General features: G+C 34.6%; 1 non-coding gene across 1 annotated transcript; it reads left to right on the top strand.

The window, feature by feature from the left end:
* The first annotated feature begins 394 nt into the window (after window positions 1–394).
* LOC112439744 (small nucleolar RNA U13) lies at window positions 395–499 on the top strand. Its single transcript, XR_003027980.2, has one exon. It is a non-coding gene; the product is annotated as a small nucleolar RNA U13 (small nucleolar RNA).
* The last annotated feature ends 12,795 nt before the right edge of the window (window positions 500–13,294 follow it).

Below are 13,294 nucleotides of genomic sequence, written 5' to 3'. Positions count from 1 at the left end.
ACTTGAACCCAGAAGGCAGAGGTTCCAGTGAGCTAAGATCATGCCACAGCACACCAGCCTGGGTGAAAGAGTGAGACCCTGTCTCAATTTAAAAAAAAGAAAAAAGAAAAAAGAAAGAAAGAAAGAGAGAGATAACTGTGAGTCTTTTCCTAAATTTCATCTGCCCCCTTTCTAATTTGTTTGCATTCATTGAACTTAGATGTCCAAATAATCAAAACCCATTACTAACTGGCTTTTACTAAAATCACTTCTTCACTTTCTCAATAGTTATATTAAAATGACCAACATTCTCTATCTGTTTATTAATGTTTAAATATTAACAAATTTCATTAAATTAGCTCAACCAAATAACGTTCTGGTACATAAAAATTAATTTGAAATATATAGTAATATGATCCTTTTGTAGTTCATGAGCATGATGATTGGGTGTTCGCATACATGTGTGAGATGTGCCACCCTCTGAACCTGGTTACAATGTGGGGATATTACCTGTCTGACCTGAAAAAAAAGAAATATATATTAATTAAGTAGTTAATCATTTGAGGTTTGAAATAGGCTTTCACAGAAATTCAGTTGGAAATTCACAGATTGTATAACAGAAACAAGATGTGTAGTTTACAATACAGAAATCCCCTAACACATTATTTATTTAGAACAGCACTGCCAGGTCACAAGTAGTGTCTAGATAACCTGGAAAGCCAAGAATTGGCTAGAAACCCAGTCATGGATAAAGCTCTGAAGTTGAATTAATTTATAAAATAGAATGTGATTCACTTTGAGTTATCAAACAAACATAATTTATGAGCTTCCTCTTTACCTTTGTTTTTGTTTTGTTTTTCTGGGGGTTTTTAATCAGCTTTCAGTCTAGAGGTTGGGGGTATATTCTTATCAGCTGACCAGAGACTATAAATAGAATAGACAATGGAAAGAGCCTCCATTCATCCATTCATTCATTCATTCATTCATTCATTCTCCAGAATTCTAGTATATACAAATTTGTTTCTAATGCCTAGAAATTAGAAAAAAAGAAGGTCACTGCTCTGCTGGTCAAAAGGGCAAGTAAAATATATTTTCTTTAAGAAGGGCAAAAAGATATTAACCACAGGTGATATAATTAAATTATTTCATTATTTTAAAATTATGGTTTCCAGGCCCTACACCTACTTGTTCAGAAGCTATGATATGCCAGTCACTGGCTGGTACTGAGCAGGACAGCAGGATCCCTGCCTTCATGGATCTGAAAGTCTAGTGAAGCAGAAAGAGAAGTAAATTGGTGATTACAAGTGGTACTTAAAGTACAAAATTCTATGGCATAATAGGAAAGGGGGCCAACCCAGAATGCAGGCATTAGAACCTCTTTCCAGGTGAAAGAAGGGTATCTAAGTTGAAATCTGCAGGGTGTTGACAAATATTTGCTGTTAATTATCAAAGCAATAAAAAGTAACATAATAATATATAACTTTTTACATATTAATACTTGCAATTTTTTTTTTATTCCTGTGTTCACAAGGGTTTGGGGTAGCAGGAAATGGCCTGATAGAGTACTGGTGAGAATAAAAAAATTGGTATTATCACTTTCAGTACAATGTGGCAATATACATCAAAAAATATAGAAATATGTGTACATTTGACTTACCTAAAATACCAATTCTCAATATTTGCTTTAAAGAAAAATATATGGACAAACTATCTACATTAACATCTAAATGTCTAACTATATAGTGACAATTAAATAACTAATAGTACATTCATATAATGAAACAGCACTAAGTTATTACAACATTGGTATAAAGAAATATTTATTAACATGTATACAATCATGATATATTAAGTAAAATGAGAAGATTACAAATATATGCATAATAGAAACCCTTTTTATTTAAACACACACACAGAGTTCTGAAAGATATAAAAAGTGTGTTAAAGTTATCTTTGGGTAAGAAGATTATACTTTCTTTTTTGGGAGGACTTTGTGTGTGCCTCTATTACTAATTTTTTACATTAAAAACATGCTGCTTTTATAATTACGGAAACAAAAGTGATGGGATCAGGACAAATACATTAAATCCTAAATATTTTTAATCCCACCCTTCTTTCAGCTCCTAAGGAGAAGCAATAATAAAAAAGAGGTGCCATGTAAGAAAAGAATCTAGAGAGGCCCACCCAGCAGGAGCACAGCTAGGTGTGGAGCCCACGGCAGAGCAGATCACCAAAGGCTTTGCAGGCCCAGAAAGAGGAGCCTTGACTTTCAAAGAGTCATGGGACCCTTCATAAGCTATTCTAAGCCTTCCACATCCAGGGAAAGCATTTGTTACAGAGGAACAAGATAACAAAAGAGCTCAAGGAAAAGAGGTCTTGAGGAAGTAAAACTCTACATTAAAGATGAGGCTGTCCTCAACACAGCCAAAAATGATTTTTTAAGACATCATATTAGATTATGTCACTCTTCCATTCTAATCTCTCTAACAGCTCGTCTTTCAACCACAGTGAGCCAAATTCTTTACATGGTCCCACAAGGTCTGACACCTGACAATCTTTCTGACTTTTTCTTCTTCTGCGATCCCTGTCTCTTACCGCACTCCAGACTAGCCTCCTTGGTATTCCTCTAATATACCAAGCACAATCTCACCTTGGAGTTTGTGCTGGCTGTTCCCTCATCAAGAATGTTGTTCCACCCACTTCCATTTGGTTAACTTCCTCCCTGCCTTCAGATCTTTGCTTAAATGTCACCTTTAACAAGTCCCACTTTTACCACCACATTTAAAGATGCAACCGTCTTTCATATTAACCCCATCCCGTACTTCCAATTGCCCCATCCTGCTCTATTTTTTTTCATAGCATAATCACTTTCTATCTTCCAACTTATTTATTATGTTGATTATTATTTGTCTGTGTCCTTGCTACCAGGCCAGAGCTTTTTGTTATATAAGCACTGACATATCATAAATATCTAGAACAATGCCTAGTACTCCATTGTTCTTAAAAGATAATTTTCAATAAATAAATGAGTGAATAAAGCTTCATGCTTATTTCATGCTTCAACTTTGAGTTAACTTAGAGTCTGGTTACCTTTAGGGAACCATGTAAATTAAGTATAAGAAAATCTAAAATAATTATAAAGCCTTAGAAAGGTTCTGCTGGGGTATTTGGAGTTATAATATCAAATAAATATTCAAACTGTTGTATGCTATCTATTAGTGTCATTCTTAAGCTCTCATCTCTAAGATCTTATGTTGTAAAAAATAGCTTTTAATTTGATGTCTAGGTTTTGGTTTCATCACCTGTAAGATGAGGAGATTGCACTAAATCATCATTTTGATTTCTTCTAAAGGTTTGGAATTTCACACTTAAGAATGTCAGGTATTTGTCCCAGTATTGTGGACTGAAATATTGCCAGTCATAGCCCCTCACAAAATATGTTGACTAGCCTTTTTTGATATAAAACTGCCTTTAATTCATATTCTCCTTTTCTGGATTCTTCTAGAAAACATGAAAATTCAAACGTATGTTTATAAATACACAAAAGCAAGAAAAGAAAAATTGAGACATTTCTCTTAATCTGAAAAAACCTCTGAATTTTGGAAATTATTAAAAATGCTAACAGGACAAAACACATTCTTTTCTTAACACCATTTGAAAACAAGACTGTTTAGAAATATTTCATATGACAACATTTGCATGTAGTGATTTTGAAAGAGGAGGGATTCTCCTTTTTTTCCCTCTCCATCAACTTCTCTTCTGAAAAAAATTAGTACTTTCACTATTGCATAACCTGGTAGAGTTTATGAAAGTACAGCTTCCATCATTTTTTCCTGTTTTTTACTATTACTTTGAAGGTTTCTTCTATTTTCAGCTTTTGATGGCGTCACAGTTTCATAAAAATGTGAAGACATATTAAATTCCTAAGTTCAACAGCATTTAAATCCTTTCAGAATCATTGCAAATTCATTAAAACTAGAGAAAGCAAGTGACTAATCTGTAAATTCAGCATTGTTTGAATTTACAAAGATTATACTTTTAAATTTAATATATGAGAAAATATGATTTTATGAGCAAACCATACATAGATAATATGCCTTCAATTTTCCTAAACTATGAAGGTAAACATGTCAAAAAATGAGTTAAGTTTTACATATTTTAGTATTAATCTTCCTCTGTCTTTGCCACTCACTCTAACTAGGAAAAATACTTTTATGCCTTCAAAATTCGATGAAATATTACATCTTTAAATATGAACACTTCAGTGTTACTGCTTCATCAGTGAACAATTAGATGTTTAATATGTTACAATGATCTTCACATTAATTTGCCTGGAGTGAAAACAGGAGCTCCACACAGGATTGATCAAATGACTTTTAAGTTCCCCAATGCTAAATTGTTTCAGAATACAAATGGAAGTGCATTATAGCCACATGAGCACTCAATGAATTCCTAATGAGCAGATGCCATCAGAGTGATTGCAATATATAATGACATTACCTGCAGATGAAAGAAGCACCCAGCACTCTGCATTTGAAACCTGGCATTGCAATGACATTCTTTGCTGGATCAATTCAAGTCTCATTCAGACTGCAAATGAATGTGCTCTAGAAGAAGGTATTTTATAAATGGATTAAATGGATGGCTTTTTTTTTTTCCAAAATTCTTAAATGTCCCTTACTTTCCCTCAGAAATCATCTTTTCTTTAACTGGGGAATGCCAGACTAAGATTTCCAAAAACCTGATAAATGTTTACATCAAATGAACCACCATGCCCCCTCTTCCTCCATAAAGCGCCTTGAATTTCTTCTTTCAGGGGTCACATTAGTACAAGGGTTATAATGGCATAAAATAAGCCCTGAGAGAGAGAGAATTTCAAGGAAGTGTCCACATCAAAACAAAAACTGCTTCATTCACTGCATTTTTTCAAGAACAGGGATTTCTAGAGTAGAGACAATGTCAAATCTTCAGTCATTGTTTATCAAAATTGGACACACATATTTACTAATGTTTATTGGTTTTTTTGTTTGTTTGTTTGTTTGTTTTTGAGACGGAGTCTCGCTGTCGCCCAGGCTGGAGTGCAGTGGCGCGATCTCGGCTCACTGCAAGCTCTGCCTCCCGGGTTCACGCCATTCTCCTGCCTCAGCCTCCCGAGTAGCTGGGACTACAGGCGCCCGCCACTATGCCCGGCTAAATTTTTTGTATTTTTAATAGAGGCGGGGTTTCACCGTGTTAGCCATGATGGTCTCGATCTCCTGACCTCGTGATCCGCCCGTTTAGGCCTCCCAAAGTGCTGGGATTACAGGCGTGAGCCACCGCGCCCGGCCGGTTTTCAATTTTTATAGCAGCTAGAAAGTCCTCTTCTGCTGTGCAGTTGGGATCCCATTCACTCCTTCTATGGTGTACTGTGTTCACCCATAAAATCAAACAAATGGAAAAATGTCCTCCTTATGCTTCAAAAAATTATCTTTTTGGAGCCAGGACAAGTAGATTAGAACCCAGACATTATGTCCAGTGCATTTCATCTGAGATGGCGCAAGTGAAAAAGGGGAAAGGTGCCAAAGCTTCACAGTGCTTAGAAAAAAAAAAGAGAGTTAATTACCAAAAGGCAGTGCAGTCAAAAACATGTGTGGAAGGCAAAACAGAGTGACTGCCTGTTAAAGTACAACGTAATTAGAAACAAAAGTGGTATGCATGGATATCTGTCAGAACTGGTTGGTTTATGCTGTAGTAACAAAAAACACCACCATAATATCAGAGATTTAGTGCAAAAAACTGTTGTTTCTCAGTCACCCAAAGTCCTTCATACCCCCTGAAAATGTCTGTCCTGAAGGCATGGGCTCTGCTTCGATTAGCTGCATTGATTACATGGCACTATCCTTGTAATAGTGCTCCCGAGGTCACCACAGCAAAGGCGTGTGCTGGGCAGTCTCATGTGGATAGTAAGTACTTCCGCACCAAAGCATTGTTTGTCACTTCTACTCACATTTTGTTGGCTAAATTGAGTCACGGTATCACGTCAATCTTCAAGAAAGAGTGGAAATACAATCCCTTTCCCACCAATATCCCCCAACACTGTGTGCCTAAAAAGAGTAAAACCGGAAACACTGGTGAGCAACCCAAACATCTTCCCCACCATGGAAAACCAAATGAATCAAAATTTCCTTCTAGATGTCAAGCTACATATTCCCCAACCTACACTGACTTTGTCCTAATCATTTCTTTACAAATAAACTTATGTGGAATTATGGAATATAAATTCTCATGGAAATATGGATGGAGCAGTTAAGTAAATTAATATTAGTGGAATTAATCATTACATAAAAGATGGTTAAGAGTATTTTATCCTTAATGTCAAAGCAGATAAAACAAATAAGAGATATTTATTTTGAACAAATTTTGATAGGTAAAATTATACTCGTTTATTAAAGTGAACTAAAGAATGACTACATTGATAATCAGACCACTGCAGCCACTGCCAACACCAGCACAGACCACTTGGAAGCCAATATATTATCTTGCCAGTGCCACAGCCATTGACCGCACCATGCCTGCTGCCCAGGGGCCCAAAAACCCGCCCACCCACCTGGCTCACTGCGGCCATTGCCAGCACATGAGCAAGCTGCCTGGAGACCTAAGAATTGGCCTCCCCAGACCTGCTAATACCAATGCCAGTATACGTCACTCTGGGGCCCAGTTCACCACTCAGTACAACTTCAGTCCACAACTGCCACATCCCCATCCCCAGAAAAACTTCACAACAGCCTCCACTAAAAACTTCACTCTAAGCTACCGAGGAAGTCATGGACACTACCGAAGCTGTCTGTGGGTTAAAAAATTATACAAAGACTACACTACTGCATGCCCCCAGAATTAAGGCCAAAGTACCCTATCCAAAACATCATAGATATATCTTAAGGAAAAAGTCCTCCCCTATGAAAGCAAATTCAAAAACCTGGAAAAATTGACTTTACAACAGATGTGCAGATATCAACTTAAGGACACACAAAAAAATTAATAAGCAAAGAAATATGACATTTCCAAAGGAACACAATAATTTTCCAGCAACAGATTCCAATTTTTAAAATTATGAAATCCTGAATGAAGAATTAAAAATAAGTATATTAAAGAAGCTCAATGACATACAAAACAATTTAGATAAACAATACAAAGAAATCAGAAAAAATAATTCAGGATACAATTGAGAAATTTACCAAAATAATAGATGCCATTAAAAAAAAGAAATCTGAGAACTAATTAATTCACTAAATAAATGCAAAATATATTTGAAAGCTTCAGCAATAGACTGGATTACACAGAAGGAAGAATTTTAGAACTTGAAGACAAGTCTTTTGAAATAACCCAGACACAAATAAAGACAAATGAATAAAAAGAATGAACAAAGTCTGCATGACATATGATACACAATAAAGTGATGAAATATTTGAATTATCAGTGTTCCAGGAGGCAAAGAAAAAAATGAAAGAGATAGACACCTATTTAATTAAACAATATCTGAAAACTTTCCAAATCTAGCAAAAGATATAGACATCCAGGTACAGGAAGCTCATAAATCTCCAAACAGATACAATTCAAAAATGTCTTCTCCATAGCACATTATAGTCAAATTGTTATAAGTCAAAGACAAAGAAAGAATTCTAAAAACAAGAAAAAAAGCATCTAGTCACATTTAAGGGAACTCCAATCAGACAAGCAGTATATTTTTCATCAGAAAACTTACAAGCCAGAGAAAATTGGATGATGTATTCTAAGTGCTAAAAGAAAAAACTGCCAGCAGCAATGTCCTTCATAAATGAAAGAGAAATAAAATATTTTCCAGATGAACAAAAGCTAAGGTAATTCACAACCACTAGATTGGCCCTATAAGAAATGCTGAAGGGAGTTCTACATGTGAAAGCAAAAGGACAGTATCTACCATAATGAAAACACATGACTGTATAAAGCCCACTGGTAGAGCAAACATACAAATGAGGATGAGAAGGGACTTAAATGTTACCGCTATAGAAAACCACTAAATGACAATGATAAACAATAACAGAGAACAAAAAGAACAAGGGATATACAAAACAACCAGGAATCAATAAATAAAATGACAGAAGTAAGCCCTTACATATAAATAATAATCTTGAATATAAATGGACTACTCTTTGCAGGTAAAAGATATGAACTTTCTGAATGTTATTTTATTTTATTTTATTTCATTTTATTTTATTTTTTGAGAGGGAGTCTCACTCCTTGCCCAGGCTGGAGTGCTGTGGCACAATCTTGGCTCACCACAACCTCCACCTCCTAGGTTAAAGCAATTCTCCTGCCTCAGCCTCCTGAGTAGCTAGGACTAAAGGCATGCACCACCATGTGCAGCTAATTTTTGTATTTTTAGTAGAGACAGGGTTTCACCATGTTGGCCAGGCTGTTCTCAATCTCCTGATGTCATGATTCACCAACCTCAGCCTCCCAAAGTGCTGGGATTACGGGCGTGAGCCACTGCACCCAGACCTGAACGTATTTTTTAAATCCAACCCAACTATATGCTGCTTACAAGAAATTCATCTTACCTGTAAAGACACATGTAAACTGAAAGTAAAGGGATGAAAAAAAAAATTCCATGCAAATAGAAACTAAAAATGAGCAGGAGTAACTGTACTTATATCCAAAAACAACAGACTTTAAGTCAAAAACAGTACGATTAGACAAAGAAGGTCATAAGATAATAATATAGTGATCAATTCTGCAAAAGGATATAACAATTCTAAACATATATGCACCCAACACTGGAACACCCAGATATATAAAGCAAATATTTTAGATCTAAAGAGAGAGATGGAGTCCAACACAATAGTAATTGGGAACTTTAACATCCTACTCTCAGCATTAGACAGATCATCTAGACAGAAGATTAACAAAGAAACATTGGATTTAAACTGCACTTTAGACAAAATGGACCTAAAAGACATCTACAGAACATTTTATCCAACAGCTTCAAAATATATATTCTCCTCAGCACGTGGAACATTCTCCAAGATAGACTATATGTTAGAACCCAAAACAAGTCTCAACAAATTTTTGAAAAATAAAAATTATACCAAGTATCTTCTCAGACTATAATGGAATGAAACTAAATATCAATAAAAAATAAACTTGGGAAAAATATGTAAATATAAGGAAATTAAACAACATGCTCCTGAATGACATTGGGTCCAATTTCTAGGAACAAATGAAAATTGAAACACAACATACCAAAACTAATGGGATGCAAAATCAGTGCTAACATGGAAGTTTATAGCACTAAAATCTACATCAAAAAAGTAGAAATATTTTAAATAAGCAATCTAATGATCCACCTCAAGGAACTATAAACATAATAACAAACCAAACCCAAAATTAGTAAAAGGAAAGAAATGACATAGACTAGAGCAGAAATAAACAAAATAGAGACTAAAGAATACCACAAAGGGTCAACAAAACAAAAGGGAAAATAAACTAAATTCATAAACCACTAGCTAAACTAACTGTGAAAAAAGAGAGAAGACCCAAATAAATTAAATAACAAATGAAAAAGAGGACATTATAACTGACATCACAGAAATATAAGAGATCAGCAGAGACTACTATGAACAACTACACATTAACAAACTAGAAAACCCAGAGGAAATGAATAAATTCCTAGAAACACACAGCCTACCAAGGTTGAATCAGAAATAAATAGAAAACCTGAGCAGACCAATAATGAGTAAAGAGATTGAATCAGTAATAGTAAAAATAAAATCTCCCATCAAAGTAGTTCAGGATCAGATGTGTTTACTGCCAAATTCTGCCAAATTTAAACTTCCAAAGAAGAACTAACAGCAATTATCTTCACACTATTCCAATAAATGAAAAGGAATGAATTTTTCCTAAGTCATTCTGCAAGGCCCTACTACCCTGATACCCAAACCAGATAAAGACACAACAACAACAAAAGAAAACTACAGGCCAATATTCATGATGAACATAGATGCAAAAATCCCCATCAAAATGTCAGCAAACTGAATGCAGCAGTACATCAAAAATATCATATGTCGTGATCAAGTGGTATTTATCCCATTGATACAAGGATGGTACAACATATGCAAATTAATAAATGTGATACATTGCACAACAGAATGAAGGGCAAAAACCATATGATTATCTCAACAGATGCAGAAAAAGTATTTCACAAAATTTAATATCCCTTCATGATAAACTCTCAACAAATTAGGCATAGAAGGAACATACCTCAATATAATAAAAGCCATATATGATAAGCCCACAGCTAACATCCACTGAATGGGGAAAAGCTGAAAGCCTTCCATCTAAGAACTGGAACAAGACAAAGATACTTTTATCACTCCTAATCCATATAGTGCTAGATGTCCTAGCCAGCCCAATTAGGCAAGAAGAAGAAATAAAAGCCTCCAAATTGAAAAAGAGGAAATCAAACTGCCCCTTTTGGCAGACAACTTGATATTATATCTAGAAAAACCTGAAGATTCCACCAATTAAAAAACCCATCTTACATATGGCAAATATACTCAATGAAGTGGCAGGATACAATATCAACATCCAAAAATCAGTAGCATTTCTATAACCCAATAATGAACTAGCTGAGAAATAAATCAATAATGCAATACCATTTACAATGGCTACCAAAAAAATTACCTAGGAACAAATTTAGCCAAGGAGCTGAAAAACCTCTACAATACTGGTATAAAAACAAACACATAGACCAATGGAACAGAATGGAGAACCTAGAAACAAATCCAAATATTTATAGCCAGCTGATTTTCTACAAAGTTGCCAAAAACATACATTAAGGAAAAAAACACCCTCTTCAATAAGTGGTGCTGGGAAATTGGGTATCCACATACAGAAGAATGAAACTGGACCATATCTATAAACTTATACAAAAATCAACTCAATGCATTAAACACTTAAACCTAAGATGCAAAAGTGTAGAACTGCTACAAGAACACATCAGGGAAATATTTCAGGACATTGGTCTAGGCAATGATTTTATAGCTAAGACCTCAAAAATATAGGAAACAAAAACAAAATTAGACAGATGGGATTACATTAAACTAAAAAACTCCTGCTCTGCAAAGGAAACAATCAACAGAGTGAAGAGATAACTTGGTGAACAAAGAAAATATTTGCAAACTATCTGACGACGATAAACACAAGGAACTCAAACAACTCAACAGTTAAAAAAAAACCCACAAATAATCCCATTAAAAAATGGGCAAAGGACATAAATACATATTTCTCAAAGAAAGACATACAATGGCCTATGAGTCTATGATTAAAAAGGTTTGACATTGGTAATTACCAAGGAAATACCAATCAAAACCACAAAAATATCATCTCACTCTGCTTAAAATGGCTATTATTTTTTTAAGAAACGATGATGGTGAGAATACAGAGAAAAGAAAACTCTTAAATATTTTTGGTGGGAATGTAAATTAGTGCAGCCATCATAGAAAACAATATGGGGGTTCCTCAAAAAACTAAAAGTACAACTACCATGTGATGCAGCAATCACACTACTGGGTATTTATCCAAAGGAAAAGAAATCGATATATCAAAAACATACCTGCACCCTCATGTTTATTGCAGCACTATTCACAATGGCAAAGACACAAGATCAACCTAACAAACATTTATTAAAAACAAATGGATAAAGAAAATGTGGTATATGTACACAGTGGAATACTACTCATTAAAAAGAATGAAATTATGTCATTTGCAGCAACATGGATGGAGCTAGAGGTCTTTATTTTAAGTGAAATAAACCACACACCAAAAGACAAATATCGCATATACTCATTCATAGTGGGAGCTTTCAAAGTTGATCTCATGAAGGTAGGAGAGTACAATGTAGATATCAGAGACTAAGAAGGGTGTGTGGGTTGGTTGGGGGTGGGAGCTGAAAGAGGCTGGTTAATGGGTACAAACATACAGTTAGGTAGAACGAATAAATTCTATTGTTTAGTAGCAGAATAGAATGGCTATAGCTAAAAACAATGTATGTTACATTTCAAAATAGCTGGAAAGGAGGGCTTGAAATGTTTCTAATACATAGATACGATAAATACTCCAGGTGATGGATACCCTAAATAAACTGACTTGATCATTACACATTCTATGCATGTAACAAAATATCACATGTACCCAGTAAATACATACAAATATTATGTATCAATTAAAAATGAAAGACTGCATTGAAAAGTGTATGGAAATAAAACTTTTAAATAAGTATATGTTTCTATTTCTATATCCAAAGTTCTTATGATTTTTGCTAAAGTTCTTAACTCAATGTCAGACACTCATAAGAATGCCTGACAACAAGATCATTTGTAATAAAAATCTAAAGTATATAATTTCACCACTAGAGCTAGCTGGATGCACAAAAATTTTTTAAAGCATAATTGACAACAAAAACCCTTTCACATATTCTCTATATCATCCAATATACTACAATTTGTTGCTTGTATTATTCAGTGAGTAGTCTTAGGGGATATAAACATTATTCATCTCATAAGTAGGTTTAGCAGATGAAAGCATTAGTTGCTCAATATAGTGTGAAAACATAAGGTTAAATCAAAAACCAAAACATTTCACTGTGTAGTGTGACAAAAATACCTATAAGAATTAGAAAAGTTTGAATTGTAGCTTCTGTTGCTTTCTAAGGCAACAATGTTAAAGAAATCTACAATTGCCATAAAAGTGGGCAGAGAAAGAACGAAAAACAAAAAGCTCGAATGGGACAAGAAGGTAATAATTTGTTTGAATTTATGATTGATAAAAATTAAAAAATAATTAGACAATAAAGAGAGAAAATGAGAAAATTTAAAACAGAAATACAAGCTATACCTACAAATTGATTATTTTAATATACTAGTTCTATTTATCCCAGTGAGTGTTTATTCTCTTGCAGCTGTCACATTGAGGGCTAGTATATTCATACCAGAAGCCTCGATTTCTCAGAGCCCTTCTGGATTTCTTCTTTTGAAAAATGTCAAGTGCAGTGGAAGCAGAGATATTACTGGGCCTGAAAATCCCACATTTTCCTCAGTCCTGATTTCATCACATTAAGAAGGGCATTACTAAGCTGGAGCTCATGGAGACCAGGTAGAATGGGAAAACAGAGGATTAAGAAGTATGCTCTTAAGAAGAATGGATAAAGATCCTGGGGATATTTAACCTAGAAAAGAAAAGCCATAGGAACGACATGATAGCTCCCTTGCAATATTTGAAGAGCTATATTCTACAAAGGGGA

Source organism: Pan paniscus, chromosome 3, assembly GCF_029289425.2.
Source record: "Pan paniscus chromosome 3, NHGRI_mPanPan1-v2.0_pri, whole genome shotgun sequence".
NCBI lineage: Eukaryota > Metazoa > Chordata > Mammalia > Primates > Hominidae > Pan > Pan paniscus.
The sequence above is the reverse complement of the archived record's forward strand: the minus strand, read 5'-3'. Positions and strand labels throughout refer to the sequence as shown.